At 44.4% G+C, this 26,549-nt stretch overlaps 1 protein-coding gene across 1 annotated transcript in view; it reads right to left on the minus strand.

The window, feature by feature from the left end:
* LOC128699978 (uncharacterized) overlaps positions 1-26,056 on the minus strand; it is a 128,886-nt gene extending 102,830 nt beyond the window's left edge. Inside the window, exon 1 of the mRNA XM_053792835.2 lies at positions 26,026-26,056. The gene's annotated coding sequence lies outside the window, so the exon portion shown is untranslated. The remainder of the gene's footprint in view (positions 1-26,025) is intronic.
* Between the last annotated feature and the right edge of the window lie 493 nt (positions 26,057-26,549).

Here is a 26,549-nt window from a genome sequence, read left to right on the forward strand (position 1 = left end):
CTGCTTGTAGAGTGACGACTGCTTGCAGCTCATTTCTGGGAAGACTGACGTACGCCACCTCGCTTCCTCTCTAATGCTGCTGTTATTGCTGCTGTTATTGCTGCTTCTACAGCTGCTACTGTTAATGTTGCTGTTACTGTTGCTTTTACTGCTGTTGCTATTACTGCTGTTATTTTTACTGTTGTTGTTATTGCTGCTGTTTCTGCTGCTGTTAATGTTGCAGTTGCTGTTTCTGTTACTGCCGGTGTTATATATATATATATATATATATATATATATATATATATATATATATATATATATATATATATATATATATATATATATATATATATATATATATATATATATATATATAATATAATTATGGCGCAGAGATTGTGTAAGTTCTTTGAGCGTCATTTCCATGCAACTACTCTGCTCCTTTGTAGAGTTACTGAGGAAGAGAGGGAGAGTCCGTCATGGACATAAATAACAGTACTATCAGTGTTGTGCCTCAGAGTTGCAGCTCTGGCTGCCTCACTCAGCATAACACTTATGATGTCATTTCTTACCAACCGTGTGTGTGTGTGCGTGTGTGTGTGTGTGTGTGTGTGTGTGTGTGTTTGCGTGCGTGTTCACTCTTGTCTGGGATTTGTCGAGATGGGCGAATATGCCTCCACAAGGTTCGGTGCTTGGACCAGTACTGCTTCATGTGTGTGTGTGCAAACTACAAAACAGAAGAAATTGAATCAGAGGTGTCCCTGTTCTCAGATGTAAAACTAATGAGAAGAATACAAACAGGAGCAGACCAGGAAAGACTGCAAATGGATCTCGACAAGCTGAAGGGTTGGACTCAAAAGTGGCTGTTAGAATTTAACCCCAGTTATGAAAATCAGGAAAGGGCAAAGGCGCTCGGAAACAGAGTACAGACTCTGGAAACAAAGGCAATAAACTTTCCTGAAAGAGGACCTGGGGGTGAGCATACTTCCAAGTATTTCGCCTGAGACACATAACAGAATAATCGCTACAGCAAATGCAAGCCTGGCAAATTTAAGAGTAGCTTTCAGGAGCCTCAACACGGAAGAATTCCCAACTCAATACAAAACATATATGAAACCCATCTTGGAGCATCCAGCACCAGTGTGGAACCCACATTTCATAGAGCATGCAAGGAAACTGGAAAAGGTGTAAAGGTTTGCTACGAGACTAGTCCCAGAAATGAGGGATATGAGCTTTAAGAAGACGCTAGAGGAACTAAACCTGACGGCATCTGAGGACAGAAGGACCACAGGTAACATGATTACGACGTACAAAATACTGAGAGGAACTGACAGTTGGACAGGGAGAGTATATTTAAGAAGCGGACCTCCAGCACACGAGGACACAGCTGAAAGTTAAAAAGCACAGATGGTGCACAGGGATATTAGGAAATACTTCTTTAGCCTTAGAATGGTCAGGAAGTAGAACGACATTGTTTTATGATGAGACATTCCCATTTATGGAGAAAATAAAGTGAGGTAAAGTGGCAGGATTGATAAGGCTTTGGAGGTCCTTTTCGTGTAGTCTCATGCGAGGTCCAACTTTCACCAAGTCAGTCCCAGACCATTTAAAGCAAGAGGTTGACATTGTCTGGTCTGGGGCTGACTCTCTCTCTCTCGCTATTGTTGGCAATTAACTGTAGAGTTTTCCAGATGATGTTTTTGGTAAGAACTTTTGTTCTTTTTTGTGGGATAGTGATGAGGACTTTTGTTGTGCTTTGTAAGATTTTATTGAAGGCTTTTGTTGTGTTTTTGTAGTCTTTTGTTGTGTTTTCTCTGTAGGCGTTAGTTGTGTTTGCATGTTTTTATTGTTTGTAGTCGAATGAGCTACTGTTGTGATTATTGTTGATTTGTGTTGTCTTTTGTGAGCTTTTATTGAATTTTAAGAGCTTTTGTTGCAATTATGTGGACTTTAAGTGTGTTCTTTCTTAACTCCTGTTCAGTTCCTGAGAGCTTTTGTTGTTCTTCTGTTTTGCTTTTGTTGCCGTTTTTTCATGAGCTTTTATTGTGAACGTAAGTCAAGGAACCCAGTAGGAATATATAACCCAGGTGTAACCCTGGGTTACTAACCATCCGGGTTAATAACCCAAATAAAATCTCTTCTTCATTGGAGACATTTCGATAATAGCCCTAATAAAACAACTGAAGCTAAATTATGTTTATAAAACTGCTCACAAACAGTGTCCAGAATATCTTGCTGTCAATTTTGTCAAGGTCGGGAACCAAAGCAATCATTCAAATTCAAATTCAGAAGAACACAACTTTGTAGTACCCACAGTCATTGGCCAGGCTTCAAACACCTTTTATTGTACAGCAATAAAGGAATGGAACAGACTGCCCGCACATGTCAAAGCCAGTCATAGCATGAACCAGTTCAAGAAGAGTGCCAAAAGGTGTCTGATGAATGTAGCTACAGAAAGGGAGGGGAATGGTTTTTTATTTTTTTTTTTAGCTAACACACGTGTAATTTTACCTTATTCCTAGTGATGACCCTCGTATTGTAGATAGTCTTAATGACCCTCGTGTAGTAGATAGTCTTAACAGTATGATAATGAGATGTTATCTCCATTATAGAATAATAATAATAAGATATTATCACCTTTATATTAAAATAATAAGGTAAAAGGACCCCAATGGAAATAAGTCACTCTGTCTGACTTTTTTGGGTTATCCTAGGTTCTCTACACATATGCTGCTATGTATGATAATCTATGTAACTGTATTTGTGTATATCTGAATAAACTTACTTACTTACTTAAGACCTTCAACAAAAGCAAATATTTTTAGTCAGCCATCTAACTATATCTGTCAACGTTTTCTATGTTTCATCACAGAAAACGGTTTAATGAGTAACTTATATAAACTAAACGCAGTCTTAAGGATCGAAGGAGTGTCAGGACACTCACACCGCGTCTTAGTCGGAATTCTTAGGCTTGAACTTATGGAGTTAAACAAAAGAGCTGAAGAAGAGAATGAAGCATGTGATCTACGCCGATGTTATTGCAGCGTATGATCTCTCAAAATTGAGTGGCCTGGCTGGAAAAGCTCTGGTGGCTAAAGCTCCCGCTTCACACACGGAGGGCCCGGGTTCGATTCCCGGCGGGTGGAAATTCCGACACGTTTCCTTACACCTATTGTCCTGTTCACCTAGCAGCAAATAGGTACCTGGGTGTTAGTCGACTGGTGTGGGTCGCATCCTGGGGGACAAGATTAAGGACCCCAATGGAAATAAGTTAGACAGTCCTCGATGACGCACTGACTTTCTTGGGTTATCCTGGGTGGCTAACCCTCCGGGGTTAAAAATCCGAACGAAATCTTATCTTATCTTATCTTATCTCTTCACACGCTGAATGTCCGGGGTTTGATTCCCGGCAGGGATGAAAACACTGAACGTGTTTCCTTACACATGTTGTCCTGTTCATCTAGCAAGTAGGTGCCTGGATGTTAGTCAGTCTGTGGGTCGCATCCTGGGGGACAAGAAATAAGACACAGTCCTCGATTAAACGATGCCTTTCTTGGGTTATCGTAGGTGGCTAACCCTCTGGGGTTAAAAACCGAACAAAATCTTATCTTTAATCAAGGACTCCAATGGAAATAAGGACAAGAACCCCAATTATTATTATTATTAAAGATTCGCCGGTATTCTCCCGGCCCGGGCCTTTTCCAAGTGGTGGGCCGGCCTTGGCTCCCTCTTTAGGGAGTGTCTGAGACTTAAGTCTGCCATGAGAGGAGGCACAAGTACCTCCTCATCTTTGGGACCAATTGTCCCCAGGCCTAGCCACTAGCTAGGCTTCTCTGGTCTGCCATCCCCGCCCCAAGGGGACTAATGGGAATGACAGTCTTGTGAGTTGCAAGCTCTGGCTCAGGCACCTACCCTACCCTGGAAGGGCTGGGCATGGTGTCGATGACCAAGAACCCCAATGGAAATAAGTCACTTTGACTTTCTTGGGTTAACCTAGATAATCTACACATATATTGTTATACATGATAATTGATGTAACTGTGTTTATGTGTACCTGTACATAAATAAAAACTTATACAATTATTCTCAGCGTATGATCTCTCAAAACTGAATGAAAGAATAAATCAAATTAAGATCCTTTATTTCTACATGATACATAAGTTGTACAAAAATTGATGATAAATTAGACACATGTGCAACTCTTGGGTATCTTTATTGAGGAAACGTTTCGCCACACAGTGGCTTCATCAGTCCATACAAAGGAGAATCTTGATGAACATGAGGAGAATGAGGTAATCAGTCCCTCAACCTTGAGTCGATGTTGTCAGTCCATCAATCTTGAATAGAATATGGCATACGTGCGGAGAAGAAGCTTATAAACCGTTTGTAGGAGAGGTGCAGCAGTCATAGGTGGTGTCACGTTTGTTCAAGATTCTCCTTTGTATGGACTGATGAAGCCACTGTGTGGCGAAACGTTTCCTCAATAAAGATACCCAAGAGTTGCACATGTGTCTAATTTATCAACATGTCGGTTCTCTGAACCATTCATCTACAAAAATTGCTGACATTTAATACTGCGCATGAAAATTCCATGGATATGCGGAGTATTTTGGGGTTCTGTAAAGTATGTCAATAATGTGTTGTATTAAAAAAATACATGTGCGGCTAATGCGACGTTGTATTGTGGCTCTTATTGCTTTAACCCTCTTTTGTTTTCTGATTCTCTGTATTGTTTACTGATCCTCTTTTGTTTTCTGATTCTCTTGTATTGTTTACTGATCCTCTTTTGTTTCCTGATTCTCTTGTATTGTTTACTGATCCTCTTTTGTTTCCTGATTCTCTTGTATAGTTCACTGATCCTCTTTTGTTTCCTGATTCTCTTGTATTGTTTACTGATCCTCTTTTGTTTCCTGATTCTCTTGTATTGTTCACTGATCCTCGTTTCCTGATTCCCTTGTATTGTTCACTGATCCTCTTTTGTTTCCTGATTCTCTTGTATTATTTTCTGATCCTCTTTTGTTTCCTGATTCTCTTGTATTGTTTTCTGATCCTCTTTTGTTTTGGTTCACTTGTATTGTTCACTGATCCTCTTTTGTTTCCTGATTCTCTTATATTGTTTACTGATCCTCTTTTGTTTTCTGAACTTCTTGTTTCCTAATCCTCTGGTATTGCTTTCTGATCTTCCTTTGTTTACTTATCATCTTTTCTTTGTCTTGGTAGGCAGCATTCTCGCCTCACACACTGGGTGTCCGTGGTTCAATTCCCGGTACGGGTGGAAACTTTGGGCTTGTTTCCTTACACCTGTTGTCCCTGTTCACCTAGCAGTAAGTAGGTACCTGGGTGCTAGTCACCTTACACCTGTTGTCCCTGTTCACTTAGCAGTAAGTAGGTACCTGGGTGCTAGTCACCTTACACCTGTTGTCCCTGTTCACCTAGCAGTAAGTAGGTACCTGGGTGTTAGTCACCTTACACTTGTTGTCCCTGTTCACTTAGCAGTAAGTAGGTACCTGGGTGCTAGTCACCTTACACCTGTTGTCCCTGTTCACCTAGCAGTAAGTAGGTACCTGGGTGTTAGTCACCTTACACTTGTTATTGTTCACCTAGCAGTAAGTAGGTACCTGGGTGTTAGTCACCTTACACTTGTTATTGTTCACCTAGCAGTAAGTAGGTACCTGGTGTTAGTCACCTTACACTTGTTGTTATTGTTCACCTAGCAGTAAGTAGATACCTGGGTGTTAGTCTATTGGTGTGGGTGGCATCCTGGGGACAAGATTGAATGACCACAATGGAAATAAGACACAGTCATCGATGACCCACAGATTTTCTTGGATTATCCTGGATGGCTAACCCTCCCTACCCTGGGTTATCCTGGATGGCTAACCCTCCCTACCCTGGATTATCCTGGATGGCTAACCTTCCTTACCCTGGATTATCCTGGATGGCTAACCCTCCCTACCCTGGATTATCCTGGATGGCTAACCTTCCTTACCCTGGATTATCCTGGATGGCTAAGCCTCTTGGCTAAAAATCCAAACAGAATCTTATCTTAGCCTCTTTCTTCTGATCTTTTATTCTTTTGATCCTCTTTTGCTTCCTGATACTCTTATTTTCTAATCCTCTTTGGTTGTCTGATTTTCTTCCATTTTTCTGATCCTCCTTTATTTAATGATCCTCTTCCACACGGAAGTAATGCGCTTATTTAACATACTTCTACGTATTAGTGACAAAAACAATACCACTACGCATCTGCGTGCCATTTAATCCCCTTTTGAAGAGTTAAGAGGCACATAAGTATCTCAGTCTTCTAATGACATGTTCATTTTTCCCCTATAATCTACCGTGTCCATAATTACTATTGCATTTACCTTTGTAACTTGTGAGTTCATTACCTTTGTACCTAGTTCAGCTATCAAAACTTTGGAGCCCGGTCCCTGGACCCATTATGTACCTCTGTAATCTGTAAATACCTTTGTAACTTGTCATGATTGTGACTAGACCTACCTGGAGTTCATTACCTTTGTAAATTGTGAGTTCATTACCTTTGTAAATTGTGAATTCATTACCTCTGTAACTTGCTCAGTTATCAAAACTTTGAGGCCCAGTCCCTGGACCCATTATGTACCTCTGTAATCTTTTGACTACCGCCCACAGGATGGGTATGGCGTGCATAATAAACATATTAAACTAACTTAAACTAAATTCGCTTTGTCTGTTTCGTAAGGTGAAGTCCAGGATCTTTCCTTAATTCATGGTGTAACTTAGCAAATCTTTGAGGACAATTGTGTTGTAAAGGTCTGAGCTGTGCTCAGACTTTTACATAGTGGTATGTATGTACTTCTGACTAAGTGTGTTGCATTCGTTGCTATGCATGCATTTTGCAAGGCAGCCCCAAACCGGATCACAGCTGTTGAATATGTGGAAGGAGGAGAGGGAAGAAGGGAGGGAGGGAGGGAGGGAAGGAGGGAGGGAAGGAGGGAGGGAAGGAGGGAGGGAGGGAGGCATTGTGGAAGAGTCAATAACCATTACTAAATCATCGTTGTAGTGAGGAGTCAGGGTGTGCGTGTGTGTGTGTGTGTGTGTACTCACCTAATTGTACTCACCTAATTGTGGTTGCAGGGGTCGAGACTCAGCTCCTGGCCCCGCCTCTTCACTGATCGCTACTGGATCCTCTCTCTCTCTGCTTCCTGAGCTTTGTCATACCTCTTCTTAAAACTATGTATGGTTCCTGCCTCCACTACTTCACTTGCTAGGCTATTCCACTTGCTGACAACTCTATGACTGAAGAAATACTTCCTAACGTCCCTGTGACTCGTCTGAGTCTTCAGCTTCCAGTTGTGACCCCTTGTCCCTGTGTCCCCTCTCTGGAACATCCTATCTCTGTCCACCTTGTCTATTCCCCGCAGTATCTTGTATGTCGTTATCATGTCTCCCCTGACCCTTCTGTCCTCCAGTGTCGTCAGTCCGATTTCCCTTAACCTTTCCTCGTACGACATTCCCTTGAGCTCTGGGACTAGCCTTGTTGCAAACCTTTGTACTTTCTCTAACTTCTTGACGTGCTTGACCAGGTGTGGGTTCCAGACTGGTGCTGCATACTCCAGTATGGGCCTAACATACACAGTGTACAGTGTCTTGAACGATTCCTTATTAAGGTATCGGAACGCTATTCTCAGGCTTGCCAGGCGCCCGTATGCTGCAGCGGTTATTTGGTTGATGTGTGCCTCCGGTGATGTGCTCGGTGTTATGGTCACCCCAAGGTCTTTCTCCCTGAGTGAGGTCTGTAGTCTTTGTCCACCTAGCCTATACTCTGTCTGCGGTCTTCTTTGCCCCTCCCCAATCTTCATGACTTTGCATTTGGCTGGATTGAATTCGAGAAGCCAGTTACTGGACCACATGTTCAGCCTCTCCAGGTCTCTTTGCAGTCCTGCCTCATCCTCGTCCGATTTAATTCTTCTCATCAACTTCACGTCATCTGCGAACAGGGACACTTCAGAGTCTATTCCTTCCATCATGTCGTTCACATATATCAAAAATAGCACTGGTCCTAGAACTGACCCCTGTGGGACCCCGCTCGTAACAGGCGCCCACTGTGATACCTCTTCACGTACCATGACTCGTTGCTGCCTCCCTGTCAGGTATTCCCTTATCCATTGCAGTGCCCTTCCTTTTACGTGTGCCTGATCCTCCAGCTTCTGCACTAATCTCTTGTGGGGAACTGTGTCAAAGGCCTTCCTGCAGTCTAGGAAAACGCAATCTACCCAACCCTCTCTCTCATGTCTTACTTCTGTTACCTTGTCATAAAACTCCAGGAGGTTTGTGATACAAGATTTGCCTTCCATGAACCCATGCTGGTTTTCATTTATAATCTTGTTCCTTTCCAGGTGTTCGACCACTCTCCTCCTGATAATCTTCTCCATGACTTTGCACACAATACATGTCAGAGACACAGGTCTGTAGTTTAGTGCCTCGTTTCTGTTTCCTTTCTTAAATATGGGGACTACATTAGCTGTCTTCCATTTCTCAGGTAGTTGCCCAGTTTCAAGGGATGTGTTGAAGATTGTGGTTAGAGGCACACACAGCATCTCTGCTCCTTCTCTAAGGACCCATGGGGAGATGTTGTCCGGTCCCATCGCCTTTGAGGTGTCAAGGTCACTTAAGAGCTTCTTCACCTCCTCCTCAGTTGTTCGTATGTCATCCAACACTTGTTGGTATATTCCCTCTTGATGTTCCCTTCTGTTCTGTCTTCCCACAGCCCTTCCTGTATCTACTGTAAAAACTTCCTTAAATCTCCTGTTCAGCTCCTCACATACCTCCTGATCATTTCTTGTGAGTTCTCCACCTTCTGTCCTTAATCTGATCACCTGGTCTTTGACTGTTGTCTTCCTCCTGATGTGGCTATACAACAGTTTCGGGTCTGTCTTGATTCTGGATGCTATGTTATTTTCATACTGTCGCTGGGCCTCCCTCCTTACCTGTGCGTACTCATTCCTGGCTCTGCGACTGATCTCCCTATTTTCGTGTGTTCTCTGCCTTCTGTACTTTTTCCATTCTCTATTGCACTTTGTTTTTGCCTCCTTACACCGTCGGGTGAACCAGGGGCTTGTTCTGGTCTTCCCGTTGTTACTGTTGCCCTTGGGAATGAACCTTTCCACTGCCTCCTTGCATTTTGTTGCTACATATTCCATCATTTCATTTACTGGCTTTCCTGCCAGTTCTCTGTCCCACTGGACCTCCCGCAGGAAGTTCTTCAACCCTATGTAGTCCCCTCTTTTATAGTCAGGCTTTTCCCATTCTACTCCTGTTATTCTCTCCACTTGCAGCTCTACTATGTATTCAAAGCACAGAACCACGTGGTCGCTAGCTGTGTGTGTGTGTGTGTGTGTGTGTAGTAAACTGTTAATTTTCATTATATAACTGTACCTTAGAATATACACCCGCCGTGTCCACACCTATAAAACACCAGTTAAAACACTAGAACTCAAAACCATGGCCGTAAAATGCGCCTCAAAACTGACAAAAAAAAAGAATTCGGACGTAAGGTTCGTCAGGAAACAGGACAAGTGTTTCCTGACGCGGGTCTTAATTCATATGATAACCCGCCGCTGTAGCTTTCAGGCCTTCCACTGGCTAACCCCTCCACCCGTTTAAAAATTATGGTTATATTTCTAACTATTAGAAACAAGAGTTGAGAGAGCACACTGAGGATACTTAATCCACTGAAGATTGAAAAAATCTGGTGGCGAGCAATCAACATTATTTACGTTATAAACATACAACATAAATAATGTATCAAGAAAATTGACAATTACCAAGAAAGATTCGATGTTTATGTAAGAGAAAGTGGCACACTGAGACTATTAATTCTGTTATTGTTGACACGATAAGGGAAATAGTAAGACATGGAAGGGGTGAATGAGAAGAGGAAGAGAAAGGATAGAGAATACTAAAAATGAGTGAAGGGACAAGAAGGGAAAATGCGTATACATGGGTAAGACAGATAGAAGACATGTGAGTCCACATCGATGTTATTTACCGAGAGGAACAATGTGCTACCTAGAATGGGGACTGTTGAGGACTATCGTGTATTATCTATGTATATGAGACAAGGATAGACAAGCAGAAGGGATGAATGAAATGAGAGGTAACTGAGGGAAGACTGAGGGGAGTACCGTAGCTACTTAATCAATGGCAGACCTGGAGTGTGTGACACACAGGAAAACCCAGGTATGTGGAATGATTTACTGGCGCCGGCATGGCTCTGTGTCTGCTGTGTGGGTGTGTCTGCTGTGTGGGTGTGTCTGCTGTGTGGGTGTGTCTGCTGTGTGGGTGTGTGTCTGCTGTGTGGGTGTTTCTACTGTGTAGATGTTTTAGTTGCATGCGCGCGCTCGTGTATGTGTGTGTGGGGGAGGATTTGCTGTGTGGGTGTCTGCTCTGTATGTTTGTCTGCTGTATTTGTGTGTGCCTGCTGAGTGTAGACAAAGACACAGTAAAGCAGACTTAGACTTCACACGTTCAAAGTTCCTTTCTAAGCAGACCTCTCGTCATCTACTTAAAGAGACACGGAGTACAAATATAACTTTACTCTTCTTGTTTGTGTCTTGGAGGAGACACTGTCTTTATAATATCTCACACTCTTTCAGCACTTGTTTGATCTCCTATGCTTCAAACATTGTCGGTCTGAATCAGTCTTAGGCCACCCTGTGGCAATCCTTTAATTCTGATCCGAGATCATTGTTGCGTCCTAACAATGGCTCAGGATGGACCCACACATCATCCACTTTCCACTTGTAAAGTAAAAGGACACAAGTGCAACTAATGTGACATTTTATTGTGGCAACGTTTCGCTCTCCAGGAGCTTTGTCAAGCCGTTACAAACAATTAATACAATTAAACAAAACAAAGGCAGCTTCACCATCTCTGAAGTCTCAGCAAGAATCCTCTTGAAAACAGTAAACCCTGCCATCACATAGTCTTTCCTGTTAATACTACACAAAGCACATTACAGAGGATGAACACTGAAACAGACCTTCTCTATCCAGCCTCCAATAGAAATATTTGTCTAACCTATTTTTATGTTGAACATTAAAATGGTATAAAATACCGACAGATTGTTAGGTAAGACACATATGCAACAGTTAGGTATCTTTATTTCGAAACGTTTCGCCTACACAGTAGGCTTCTTCAGTCGAGTACAGAAAAGTTGATAGAAGCGGAAGATACTTGAAGTCTGGAGAAGAGCATTGTTCCGTTGTCTGAAACAATATCAATATTGTTTCAGACAACGGAACAATGCTCTTCTCCAGACTGAGGGACTGACCACCTCAAAACTTTAAGGGTAATGGACTGATTACATCGTCTTCAAGTATCTTCCGCTTCTATCCACTATTTTTATGTTACCCAAGTAATAGTTTTTATATCCTTTTACTCATGTGCAAGTTAATTGTTCTACCATATTGTATTACTACTACTACTACTACTACTACAACTTATATCACTACTACTACTACTACTACAACTTATATCACTACTACTACTACTACTACTACTACTACAACTTATATCACTACTACTACTACTACTACTACTACTACAACTTATATCACTACTACTACTACTACTACTACTACTACAACTACTACAACTTATATCACTACTACTACTACTACTACTACTACTACTACTACTACTACTACTACTACTACTACTACCACTAATATGGCACCTCACTCTAAGCCTGTATATACCCTCTGTACCCATGTATTGTTTGTAACGGCTTGATAAAGCTCCTGGAGGGCGAAACGTTGCCACAATAAAATGTCACATTAGTTGCAGTTGTGTCCTTTTACTTTACATATTGTCGGTAATTCTACCAATATATATACTTCTTCTTGGTGGGTTAGAGGCGAGTTGTTCCACCCACTGTATGTTGACGTTGTGACGTATTGTGATTTATTGTAAGGTATTTTGAGGTACTGGGAGGTATTGTCAGGTGTTGGATCAGCCGGGCTGTGGTTCGTACGTTGGACTACGTGCGGCCAGTAGTAACAGCCTGATTGATCAGGCTCTGATCAACCGGGAGGCCTGGTCGTGGACCTGGCCGCGGGGGCGTTGATCCCCGGAATACCCTCCAGGTAGACTCCAGGTAGATTCATCAGACAGTGCTCTCTCGTGCGTGTCAGCCATCAGACAGGCGACACAAGTAACCCTAAGCACAGCCATGGGACGTAATTACACTTGGATAATTGGTCCCGGACCATTACTCTGTGGTCTGGTGAGGATGGGAGGGGTCCTGGGCGTTCCAGGTGTCGTTTACGGAACTGGAATCTTTGGAGGCATAAAAGAAGACGTGATAAATGGTTCAGGAGGGACGGTAAAGCCATTTAGCTTTCATTTTCACTTCGTGGTTTAGATGGAAGAAAAAAGCAAAACTTTCTTTATAGTGAGGCTAGTTAGTAGACAGCAATAAGACAACAATGTTAAGATAAAATAACTTAAGAGGGTTAATAACACAGGATAACTCAAGAAAGCCAAGCAGTGTGGCTTATTTCCGTTGTGACCCACAACAGTCTACTAACAAATAGGTACCCATGACAAGCGAACCCTAAAACTCACTTCACCCATACGTCTCCTCGCCCAGGATTCGAACTTGGATTCTTTCACTTCTAGATATATGCAAACTCACGTTCAGGTCATTGAGTCAAGGGATGGACCATTGATTTAACTCTCTGGTAAGTCAATATTCATCCTGCCGTGTTTTTTTTTTCTGAATTCTGATGTTACGATATGCCCATTCCCGCCCACGCCCGCCCGCTCAGGCCCACCCTCACGTCATTCAGCCCAAGTGAAGGGCTAGTAACCCAGGATAACCCAAGAAAGGCAAGAAGACTTAATTTCACTGTTGTCATTTGGTCCTCTGCCTACAACAATTAGTTAATACTAAAGTTCCTAACTACTCCCAGGTGAAGACAATTAGGTGAGTACTGCTAGGTAAAGACGGGCCGTTCCCAAGGCTGGAATTGGGAACGGCCAACAGAAAGTCCCCTACATGAGGAGCTCTCACTGCCAGGAGGAGGGCTCTATCCTTCCCTGGCATACTCTGAAGCATTGTTGAGGCTATATTCTCCACTACTGGGCCATCCCAGTGCGACTGTTTGTAGTTGTTGGGGGGAGCAGGTCTGGTTTCAGAGCCCGTTACTCTTAGGTTCCTAATTACTGCTAGGTGAAGACGGGCAGCAGGTGTAAGGGAACTAACACCCAGGTTCCTGTTAACTATCAGGTGAAGATAGCAGCAGGTGAAGGAAGCACCCCCATCATCTCCACGTGATCCCACTCCATCAAGATGGCAGCAGATGATCCCAGTCCATCAAGATGGCAGCATGTGATCCCACTCCATCAAGATGGCAGCAGATGATCCCAGTCCATCAAGATGGCAGCAGGTGATCCCACTCCATCAAGATGGCAGCAGATGATCCCAGTCCATCAAGATGGCAGAATGTGATCCCACTCCATCAAGATGGCAGCAGGTGATCCCACTCCATCAAGATGGCAGCAGATGATCCCAGTCCATCAAGATGGCAGAATGTGATCCCACTCCATCAAGATGGCAGCAGGTGATCCCACTCCATCAAGATGGCAGCAGGTGATCCCACTCCATCAAGATGGCAGCATGTGATTCCACTCCATCAAGATGGCAGCAGATGATCCCAGTCCATCAAGATGGCAGCAGGTGATCCCACTCCATCAAGATGGCAGCAGGTGATCCCATTCCATCAAGATGGCAGCATGTGATCCCACTCCATCAAGATGGCAGCATGTGATCCCACTCCATCAAGATGGCAGCAGGTGATCCCATTCCATCAAGATGGCAGCATGTGATCCCACTCCATCAAGATGGCAGCATGTGATCCCACTCCATCAAGATGGCAGCATGTGATCCCACTCCATCAAGATGGCAGCATGTGATCCCACTCCATCAAGATGGCAGCATGTGATCCCACTCCATCAAGATGGCAGCATGTGATCCCACTCCATCAAGATGGCAGCATGTGATCCCACTCCATCAAGATGGCAGCAGATGATCCCAGTCCATCAAGATGGCAGAATGTGATCCCACTCCATCAAGATGGCAGAATGTGATCCCACTCCATCAAGATGGCAGCATGTGATCCCACTCCATCAAGATGGCAGCAGGTGATCCCACTCCATCAAGATGGCAGCAGGTGATCCCACTCCATCAAGATGGCAGCAGGTGATCCCACTCCATCAAGATGGCAGCAGGTGATCCCATTCCATCCCACCTAACATTAAACCAAAAGAATGTCGTCTATAATGTACGTTCCTCAAACAGAAGTTTAAAAACAAATTTAGAAAGAACTAGCAACCGAATTTGAAGAAAATAGAACAGTAGAAACAAGAACTAAAAGATCAATTGACCGTCATAATAAAATATGTCAGTTAAACATGTCTGTGGAGAATGTATCAAGGTCAGTAGACTGCAAGATGTTGTTGCTATACACAAATTTGTAAATGGTCCAAGTCGGACCGAAACGTCGTCGTAAGCTCCTCTCTTTTATGTGCGGGTTATTTGTGTATCGTTCCAGTCACGGTATTGTGCCTTTTTGTTATTTATGTTGTTGCTACCAGATTAAGACCAGGTTATAAGTATCTCTGGCAGTACTGTTTGTGTAGAGATGCCAGTAACATGAAATGTAGAGTGCGTGGTCAGAGACAGGGTCATACACTGATGTATGGACACAGACGGGAAGGTACACTAGTGTGTGGACAAAGACAGGACCATATACTTGCGTGTGGACAGAGACAGGGTCATACACTTGTGTGTGTAAACAACGACAGTGTCATACATGTGTGCAGAGATAGGGGCATCTAATTCATTCCTCATACTAAGTATATTAGTGATTTAAAGACAGCCGAGAATAATTCTTAATTAAGGCTTCGTTTTTGATTTTCAAAATTTTCCATAGTTTTTACTGTGTTGCAGCGTCCAGTCATCCAGTCTTTCAGAAACACCTCCTTGAAAACACTGCAGGATGTGGCAGAATACTTCGTTGTTAATATCTGTAATTTTGATATTGTAGCCACATTTTGCACCTCATAGGTGAGTGAACTGCTGTTTCACGAGGCTGTAATACAATAATGATAAACGTTTTTAGCGGTAATAAGATATTTATAATTTCTGGAGATTGAATCTCCTTACTGCATTACGTAGATGAGCATATGGTGGCCACCGGACCGCGGGGTCGTTGACCCCCGAAACCCTCTCCAAGTATACTCCAGGTATACTCCAGTGTACTAGTCGCTCAAGTGGTAGTGTTGGGTCCTGGCCATGCCGGAACCACTGAAGCACGTCCACACCAAGATTACCATCTTCCCGAACAGTCGATTTGAGGGGCATCGACCTGGGGTGCCCTGGCTGGCATGGCTCAGGCTACAGTAATCACAAAACAAGAGAACTGTATCACGGAAGGCGTTGTGGACATACGCCTTTTACGAGGAGTCACGAACCCGTTTTAGGACGCCTTGAAACCATTTTGGTCGCAGTAAGACCGTTTTTACACACAAACTCATTTTCGGTGTCCACAGATCCATTTTAGGATACCAGGAACTCATTCTGGACAACACGGACCCCGTTTAAAAGATATAAATCCATCTGGACGTCATAAACCTATATTCAAACAATATACAAACAACCCACTTCGGCCCGATTTGGACCACTGACTAGTTAATGATTCAAGTCGGGACCGAAACGTCGTCATACGTTTCATTCTCATATGTGTGGATTATCTGTGTATTGTTCCAGTCACGGTCTTGAGCCTTTTCATTCTTTCCTGTTTTCGAACGATACAAACCCATTTCGGGACGCTACGAACCCGCTTTGTAAAGCCACGAACCAACTTCCGAGTTATATGAATCCATTTATGACGTCAGGAGCATTACCTTAAGAGGAATGAATGTTAGCAGGTCATGAGGCGTTTGCATTCCACGGGGTGATTGCCTGTAGACATTACAGCTGTTCCGGAATGTGTCTATCGAACCCGGCAGTTCCATTCTTCAACCCAGGTATGGAATGCCTCCGGGCGGCGAGTTCGTGCATTTCTATAGATCGCAACGAACATTTGCAATAATACAATGCAATGCAAGCACACAGTTCAGTATTAAGCTGCAAGTTTAGTCGCAATACCGTGGCAGGAACAATTTGCAACCCAGAAATTAAGAGATTCGGGCATCAACGCACCTGCGATCAAGGTCTATGACCAGGCCTCGAGGTGGATCAGGGCTTGATCAACCAGGCTGTTAATGATGGCCGCACGTAAACCGACGTACGAACCACTGCCCTATTAGAGGTCTGGGTTAGCATTTTTTTTATTATTATTATCACACTGGCCGATTCCCACCAAGGCAGGGTGGCCCAAAAAAGAAAAACTTTCACCATTATTCACTCCACTGTCTTGCCAGAAGGGTGCTTTACACTACAGTTTTTAAACTGCAACATTAACACCCCTCCTAATATATATATATATATATATATATATATATATATATATATATATATATATATATATATATATATATTAGTGGTGGTGGAGGCTATGGTGGTTGGGGTTGTGATGATGGTGGTGGAGCCGTGGTGGAGGTGGTGGTGGTGGTGGTGGATGTTGGGGGTATAGGGGTCTGAGGTGATTATCGTGGACATGGTCGATACTTGTGTTGGCGTCTCAATGACCGTCTTTCTTCCTTTGGTCTTGGTCTGTCTCGTATTGTGAAGCCAGGCTAGCAAACCAGGTTAGGAAACAAGGCTAGCAAACCAAGTTAGGAAGCCAGGCTAGCGAACCAAGTTAGGAAGCCAGGCTAGCAAACCAAGTTAGGAAGCCAGGCTAGCAAACCAAGTTAGGAAGCCAGGCTAGCAAACCAAGTTAGGAAGCCAGGCTAGCAAACCAGGTTAGTAAGCCAGGCTAGCAAACCAAGTTAGGAAGCCAGGTTAGCAAACCAGGTTAGGAAGCCAGGCTAGCAAACCAAGTTAGGAAGCCAGGCTAGCAAACCAGGTTAGGAAGCCAGGCTAGCAAACCAAGTTAGGAAGCCAGGCTAGCAAACCAAGTTAGGAAGCCAGGCTAGCAAACCAAGTTAGGAAGCCAGGCTAGCAAACCAAGTTAGGAAGCCAGGCTAGCAAACCAAGTTAGGAAGCCAGGCTAGCAAACCAGGTTAGGAAGCCAGGCTAGCAAACCAGGTTAGTAAGCCAGGCTAGCAAACCAGGTTAGGAAGCCAGGCTAGCAAACCAGGTTAGGAAGCCAGGCTAGCAAACCAGGTTAGGAAGCCAGGCTAGCAAACCAGGTTAGGAAGCCAAGCTAGCAAACCAGGTTAGGAAGCCAGGCTAGCAAACCAGGTTAGGAAGCCAGGCTAGCAAACCAGGTTAGGAAGCCAGGCTAGCAAACCAGGTTAGGAAGCCAGGCTAGCAAACCAGGTTAGGAAGCCAAGCTAGCAAACCAGGTTAGGAAGCCAGGCTAGCAAACCAGGTTAGGAAGCCAGGCTAGCAAACCAGGTTAGGAAGCCAGGCTAGCAAACCAAGTTAGGAAGCCAGGCTAGCAAACCAGGTTAGGAAGCCAGGCTAGCAAACCAGGTTAGGAAACCAGGCTAGCAAACCAGGTTAGGAAGCCAGGCTAGCAAACCAGGTTAGGAAGCCAGGCTAGCAAACCAGGTTAGGAAGCCAGGCTAGCAAACCAGGTTAGGAAGCCAGGCTAGCAAACCAGGTTAGGAAGCCAGGCTAGCAAACCAGGTTAGGAAGCCAGGCTAGCAAACCAGGTTAGGAAGCCAGGCTAGCAAACCAGGTTAGGAAGCCAGGCTAGCAAACCAGGTTAGGAAGCCAGGCTAGCAAACCAGGTTAGGAAGCCAGGCTAGCAAACCAGGTTAGGAAGCCAGGCTAGCAAACCAGGTTAGGAAGCCAGGCTAGCAAACCAGGTTAGGAAGCCAGGCTAGCAAACCAGGTTAGGAAGCCAGGCTAGCAAACCAGGTTAGGAAGCCAGGCTAGCAAACCAGGTTAGGAAGCCAGGCTAGCAAACCAGGTTAGGAAGCCAGGCTAGCAAACCAGGTTAGGAAGCCAGATGATCAGTCCCTCATGCTGAAAGACTGACCACCTCTATCAAGGCTGAGGGACTGACCACCTCTATCAAGGCTGAGGGACTGACCACCTCTATCAAGGCTGAGGGACTGACCACTTCTATCAAGGCTGAGGGACTGACCACCTCTATCATGGCTGAGGGACTGACCACCTCTATCATGGCTGAGGGACTGACCACCTCTATCATGGCTGAGGGACTGACCACCTCTATCAAGGCTGAGGGACTGACCACCTCTATCAAGGCTGAGGGACTGACCACCTCTATCAAGGCTGAGGGACTGACCACCTCTATCAAGGCTGAGGGACTGACCACCTCTATCAAGGCTGAAAGACTGACCACCTCTATCAAGGCTGAGGGACTGACCACCTCTATCAAGGCTGAGGTACTGACCACCTCTATCAAGGCTGAAAGACTGACCACCTCTATCAAGGCTGAGGGACTGACCACCTCTATCAAGGCTGAGGTACTGACCACCTCTATCAAGGCTGAAAGACTGACCACCTCTATCAAGGCTGAGGGACTGACCACCTCTATCAAGGCTGAAAGACTGACCACCTCTATCAAGGCTGAGGGACTGACCACCTCTATCAAGGCTGAGGTACTGACCACCTCTATCAAGGCTGAAAGACTGACCACCTCTATCAAGGCTGAGGGACTGACCACCTCTATCAAGGCTGAGGTACTGACCACCTCTATCAAGGCTGAAAGACTGACCACCTCTATCAAGGCTGAGGTACTGACCACCTCTATCAAGGCTGAGGGACTGACCACTGCAAAATTACTTCCACTGTCTCCGGTGCTATTTTCACATGTATTTGACTGAAGACGGCTGTTATGTGGGCAGCAGGTGGAAGTATACATCTCGCCCTGACCCTCTTATAACACGAGCCCTTACTGCTCTACTGCTCTACTGCTCTACTGATCTACTAGGGTAAGCGCGTAGATTCTAGGTCGAGTGACTGTGACCTAGTTGTTCACACTTTGTCGTCTATTATTAATTTCTTTCAGTGTTACTAAGTCTGGTAATGATTTTACTATGTTTTGTCTCTCTTTCACTTCGTTATTTTCTCTCTCTCTCTCTCTCTCTCTCTCTCTCTCTCTCTCTCTCTCTCTCTCTCTCTCTCTCTCTCTCTCTCTCTCTCTCTCTCTCTCTCTCTCTCTCTCTCTCTCTCTTCCACTATTATGTACTACTGGATCTTCTCAATATCTTCCTGGAATTAGGTTGTGAATTTTTCTGTCTGGTGATTACTAGACGGGGAATCGAGCCTGTCACCATTCCTTTTGCTGAATAAATAGCACGATTTTTCTAAGTCACATAATAATAATAATAATAATAATAATAATAATAATAATAATAATAATAATATAATAATAATCATTATTCATTCTGTGTGCAGTGTTTGCATGTTCACTGTCTCAGGTCCAGACTCGTGGAACTCCACATTCATTACAGATGTAAGACATAGGTGTCATCCTTCAGTCCTTGAGAACTACTAACATTGTCACACTCCACGAAGGTGGCAGTAAAGAAATCGCCAAAGAAAACTATAGGCAAATAGCGCTAACCTCACACAATATCAAAATTTTCGAATGGGTCTTGAGAAGCAAGATTGTTAATCTCAACAGTTGCGCAGTCCAGGGCAGGATGCTTTTAGAACAAGTCGCTAATACCTTTGACGTTTGCTAGACGCCTACGGTACGGTCTTGGATGTACTGGAAGACAGCCCATCTAAGACTTATTTTGCAAAAGCTATAGACACAGAGAATCATCAAGCAAATATAAATCAAGTCTTCCAACGGGCCTCAGACAATAACATTGAGGTTCACTGAAGACAAATTTCAGTTGCCCATTATGGAAGAATGGAATGAAGAGTATAACGTAGTACAGGACGAACTCAAACTTGGGAGTAATGATGTTAGAAGATCTCTCATTCAAGGATCACAACAATCTTGTTACTGCTACCACAAGGAAAATTAAAGACTGGATAACTAGAACTTTCAAGTCAAGAGATGCCAAGCCAGTGTTGATACACTTCAAGTCGCTTGTTCTTTGCTTGCTGGAGTATTACTGTATACTGACGTCCCCCGTCAAGATAGGCAAGATTGCTCAGCTGGAAAATTTCAAGAAAATTTTCACTGTTCCTATATATATTTAATCAAACATTTGAATTGCTGGGAGAACTTGAAGCATCTTCAACTGTATCCTTGGAACGTAAGTGGGAAATGTGTATCATAATTTACACCTGGAAAATCCTAAAGTAACTGATCCTAAACCTGAACACTGAAATCCCTCCGTATAACAAGAGACTCAGTAAACGGTGCTTAATACCTCCACTAAGAAGCATGGGCACGACGAGTACACTAAGAGAACTCGAGTGTCAGAGGTCCTCGACTCATCAACGCCCTCCCTCCATGAATAAGAGGAATTACCAACAAGCCTCTGGCTGTCTTCAAGATGGATCTTGACTAGTTTCTCATATGAGTTTCGAACCAGCCGGGCTATGGTTCGTACATTGTACTGCGTGCATCCAGCAGTAACAGCCTGGTTATTCAGACCTTGATCCACCAGGAGGCCTGGTCTGGGACCGGGCCGCGGGGGTGATAACTTCCCCGGATGTGACGTAAGAAGTATCCTACGCATGTACTTACGTCTATTGATTTTTTTTAAGATTTGTCTACGTTATTTTAACCTTAATGAACCTAAATTTACGTATAAATACTCACCGGTAACTAATTACATAAGCAAGAGTGTCACAGCAACGGGCTAGGGTAGAAACATTGGGCAGGTTTCTTTACACCGGTTGTCTATATTCAACCATCGGTAAAAACCTGGGTGTTAGTGGACTGGCGTGGGTCGCATCCTGGGGACAAAAGTGACCTAATTTACCCAAAATGCTCTGCATAACAAGCTGCTAGGACTGTATACCTTGTACATGTACTTGTAGAAATAAAGGTATTATTATTTCTATTATTATTATTATTATTATTATTATAAAACATCGGGTATGTGTATTTCAATATAAGTAAGACTTTTCTTATACGCGGTTGGAGAAGCTCTTTAAGTAGGTCGGTGTCATTAAAGTAATGGATTTTCTTACGACCTCTGGTAAGTATTACCTTCGTGGAATTTTAGTTTGATAAATGATGAATTGTTATTATCGTCGGTTATTAAACTGTTTACAACCCCGTTCTCTCTTACTGGTGTTGGGGAGACTTGGCTAAATATATTCCTGGCCCCTTTTCGTCTGTTTTAATGATCCAGAGTAAAGTTTACCCTTGCCTTGATGCCTCGCCCTCTTTCCTACCATTTCTCCCTTCCTCGCTCCCTCCGTGCCTTTCTTCTATACCCTCTCACAACCCTTTCTCCATCCAAACCAAACTTTCTTCATTCCTTCCCTACAGTATAGCATAGTACAGCACATTACAGTATGTACAGAAAATACCCCTTGGGGTGAGTCTTGAAGTGGGGATAGTCGAAGAATAGGTTCTGATCGAACATTAAAATGGTATAAAATACCGACAGGTTGTTAGGTAAGACACATATGCAACAGTTAGGTATCTTTATTATGAAACGTTTCGCCTACACAGTAGGCTTCTTCAGTCAAGTACAGAAAAGTTGATAGAAGCAGAAGATACTTGAAGACGATGTAATCAGTCCATCACCCTTAAAGTTTTGAGGTGGTCAGTCCCTCAGTCTGGAGAAGAGCATTGTTCCATAGTATGAAACAATATTGTTTCATACTATGGAACAATGCTCTTCTCCAGACTGAAGGACTGACCACCTCAAAACTTTAAGGGTGATGGACTGATTACATCGTCTTCAAGTATCTTCTGCTTCTATCAACTTTTCTGTACTTGACTGAAGAAGCCTACTGTGTAGGCGAAACGTTTCATAATAAAGATACCTAACTGTTGCATATGTGTCTTACCTAACAGGTTCTGATCGAAGACGCTGCAGTCGAAGGGACAGAGCCAGGGCTTAACCCAGCTGCTGAGCGAACGGGGATGTGTTGATTACCAGCAGAAAGATGGGTAAAACAGGCAGGTGCAAGAGTTCAGCGTGCTGTTGTGAAGGTGAGCTGTGTCTTTATGGTGGACTGGCGGTGGCTGACCCAGTCTTGAGTTTCTTGGACACTTCTTTTGGTAGGTAGGTGAGGATGGCGTAGTTGTCTTGGTCGTGGATGAAGCGCCTCACAAATTCTTGGGCTAGGTTGGGTGTAAAGATGTATGAGACAGTAGAGGCGTATTTCAGTTCTGTTACAGAGTCTAGCGTGCAGTTCCTTGGGGAACATGGAACTTCTATTTCGTTATGTCGGCCATAGTCCATTCGTGCCGGTTTTTAATGAGATTTTTCAAGTAGCTCGCTGATTAGCTGGTAATATCAATTTCTTCGCTCTCAGAATCGGAGATGAACTATTTCAAAGTTTTGGTCTTGTAATACCTTAAGAGTCGATGTAGTGACGATCTTGCCAGCCTCATCGTCGCTAAAGGAGTCGACGGTGGAGGCGTTCTTAGTCGTCATCAGGTTCGACAGTTCGCCCTGCAGTGTCCTTCATGATGCCGACAAGAGTCCTCTTCGTCAGGTATGAGACCCGTCTTGATATAATTATAACATGAAAATGTAGGTAACTTGTATTGTCGCTGTGTAACTATCATACTGAACAATGCAGCAGCACAATGGGCATGTATACCACTTTGCTAAATATAACAAAGAAACCTACACCACAAAGTGGGCAAGGTTTCGGCAAGCCTCCCCAGCTGCAGGTGGGCGTGCGTGCAGACGCTGGACCGCGCCCATGCAGGCGCTGGACCACTCCCCCTCCTCTGTGGCGACAGTCGCTGAGCACCAGTACTGTCTTGAAAGTCACAGTAAACTTTAAAGGGGGCTGGCCTTGGTGGACCTTGTGGACCTTGTGGGCCTTGTGGACCTTGTGGACCTGGGGCCTATGGGGACAGGGAGACGAAGGAGAACCTGGGGGATCGAAGTCTAGGAGAATTAAGAGATCTGGTACCTGGCATTTTCTAAGAGAATTATGAGACCTACCTGGCAGTGTCTAGAACTATGAGACCTGGTACGTAACTATGAGACATGGTACCTAACTCGTGTCCCCAACTGTTGAGAGAGAGAATTATTCACACAGACTTTACTTCCTGACCACATACGGTTGAGATGTAGAGGATGACGTCTCTGTGTGTCCACAACCACAATATCTTGGGACCTTAAGACAAATAAATAATTTATAGTCTTCCAACAGCTTCGAGTACAATGGGGAAAAGAAAGTATGTAATTGTTCTTACAAATTCTCGTATCATGACCAACAAGGGAAAGTTATCTGTAGCATCATCTATGTTTCTCAAGAGCTGTGTGTGTGTGTGTGTGTGTGTGTGTGTGTGTGTGTGTGTGTGTGTGTGTGTGTGCTCACCTAGTTGTACTCACCTAGTTGAGGTTGCAGGGGTCGAGTCTGAGCTCCTGGCCCCACCTCTTCACTGGTCGCTACTAGGTCACTCTCCCTGAACCGTGAGCTTTATCATACCTCTGCTTAAAGCTATGTATGGATCCTGCCTCCACTACATCGCTTCCCAAACTATTCCACTTACTGACTACTCTGTGGCTGAAAAAATACTTCCTAACATCCCTGTGATTCATCTGTGTCTTCAACTTCCAACTGTGTCCCCTTTTTTTTTTTTTTTTTTTTTTTATTCGCCGGTATTCTCCCGGCCCGGGTCTTTTCCAAGTAGTGGTGACCCGGCCTTGGCTCCCTATCAAGGGAGTGTCGAGACTTAAGTCTCCCATGGGAGGAGGCACAAGTACCTCCTCATCTTTGGGACCAAGTGTCCCCAGGCCTAGCCACATTCCCCGCCCTCACGGGGCTCGTAGGGAGAAGCTAGGCCTCTGGTCTGCCATCTACCCCGCCTCGAAGGGGCTCGTGGGGATGGCAGTCTTATGTGTGTCCCCTTGTTACTGTGTCCAATCTCTGGAACATCCTGTCTTTGTCCACCTTGTCAATTCCTCTCAGTATTTTGTATGTCGTTATCATGTCCCCACTATCTCTCCTGTCCTCCAGTGTCGTCAGGTTGATTTCCCTTAACCTCTCCTCGTAGGACATACCTCTTAACCCTGGGACTAGTCTTGTTGCAAACCTTTGCATTTTCTCTAGTTTCTAGTTTCGTGTATGTGTGTGTGTGTATGTGTGTGTGTATGTGTGTGTGTGCATGTGTGTGTGTGTGTATGTGTGTGTATGTGTGTGTGTATGTGTGTGTGTGCCATCCAAATTTTATAGAAAAATAATGCCTTTTATTTCCATAGATAAACATTACCTCAGTAATACCTCTTTTTATTGGCAGATTTTTTTTCAGCAGTTTAGATGGCTTTACGAGTGTTTTAATAAATGCCGCGTGCTAGCTTGTAGTAAGTAAATGTGATGAAAGATTTGTCAGAGCTTGGCACTGATGTTGCTTACACCAGAAGATAGACCCTTGGTGTGTGCATTATGCTGTGAACGGGGCTTCACGGTGTGCATTATGCTGTAGACGGAGCTTCAAGGTGAGCATTATGCTGTGGATGGGGCTCCAGGGCGTACATTATGCTGTAGACGCGGCTTCAGGGTGTGCATTATGCTGTGGCTGGGGTTTCAGGACGTGCATTATGTTGTGGATGGGGCATCAGGGCGGACATTAAGCTAATAAACCAAGGTACAGGTGGGGTTTGAACTCGCGGCGAGTGAGTGGTAAAACTCCAGACAGACAAGTTAGCCGTTGGGCGAGAGATTCATTTGCAAAATCTTGCATTTTTGGTCACAGTGGTGCCTATGCTAACCTTCCTATAATGTATAAATGTACCTAGTTGGGTGAATCTTATTGTAGCCAGCTGGCCTAGTGGCTAACGCCACGGTTTGGAATTTTACGACTCACTTGCATCGAGTTCAATCCCCGCCTGTACCGTGGTTTGTTTGCAATCGTGTTATTACGATTTCGTGAGTACATTATGCTGTGGACGGGGTTTTAGGGTACACATTATGCTTTGGACGGGGTTTCAGGGTACACATTATGCTGTGGACGGGGTTTCAGGGTACACATTATGCTGTGGACGGGGTTTCAGGGTACACATTATGCTGTGGACGGGGTTTCAGGGTACACATTATGCTGTGGACGGGGTTTCAGGGTACACATTATGCTGTGGACGGGGTTTCAGGGTACACATTATGCTGTGGACGGGGTTTCAGGGTACACATTATGCTATGGACGGGGTTTCAGGGTACACATTATGCTTTTTATGGGGTTTCAAGGTGTATATTATGCTGTGGATGGGGTTTCATGGCGTATATTATGCTGTGGATGGGGCTTTAGGGCATACATTATGCTGTGAATGGGGTTTCATGGTGCACATTATGTTGTGGACAGGGCTTCAGGGCATACATTATGCTGTGGACAGGGCTTCAGGGCATACATTATGCTGTGGACAGAGCTTCAGGGCATATATTTTGCTGTGGATGGGGCTTCACGGCGTATTTTATCCTGTGGACGGGACTTCAGGGCATACATTATGCTGTTGACGGGGTTTTAGGGCATACATTATGCTGTGGACGGGGCTTCATGGTGTACATTAAGCTGTGGAAGGGGATTCAGGGCATACATTATGCTGTGGACGGGGCTTCGGGGCATACATTATGCTGTGGACGGGGCCTCTGGTGGCTGTGCTTATCCTCAGAGAACAAAGGGATCGTGACTTTTAAACATTACATTTAGGGTCATTTATTTGTACTGGGACTGAACTAGGACTCTAGTAAGGGTGCTTTTTCTATGCAGAGTGTGCATGACGTAGTCCTAAGGATCTGCTCTGCGATACTATTGTTTCTACAAGGTGCAGGTGCCGTATCTTGTGCTGTAGCAATGTGTCGTGTGTGGTGTCACTCACGGCGTAGATATCGCAGGTATGACTGGGCAGTATGCGGCGGTGGGTGGCGCAGTGGCCGTACGTTCACTCTTAGTGATCGCTGGTTACTGAAGCTCTCTGGCACTGTGCCTCCCTCTACCCCCCCCCCTTCCATGTTGCTCGTGCTTCTGGCAGAGCCGTCACCTTGTTGCCGCTCCTGTACGAGAGATTCTGTGCCTAATCAAACACACACACACACGCCAGGAGCTTGGACTCGACCCCTGCAACCTCAACTAGGTGAGCACACACACACACACACACACACACACACACCAAAGAAGTGGGACCAGAGGCTTAGGCTCGATCTCTGTAACAACATATAGGTAGCACACACACACAGAACTAAGGGACCCATGGTGGTGATAGCAATTATACAACCCACCCCTAAACAGCAGGAGACCAAGAGAGGAGTAAGATGACAAAAACATTGTGATATGATAGAGAAGGTAGCCAGAAGAACCCGAAAGGGCAGTGTAAAGCTAGTGACAATGGAAGACTTCAACCAT

The sequence above is a fragment of the Cherax quadricarinatus genome, chromosome 64 (genome assembly GCF_038502225.1).
Source record: "Cherax quadricarinatus isolate ZL_2023a chromosome 64, ASM3850222v1, whole genome shotgun sequence".
Taxonomy (NCBI): domain Eukaryota; kingdom Metazoa; phylum Arthropoda; class Malacostraca; order Decapoda; family Parastacidae; genus Cherax; species Cherax quadricarinatus.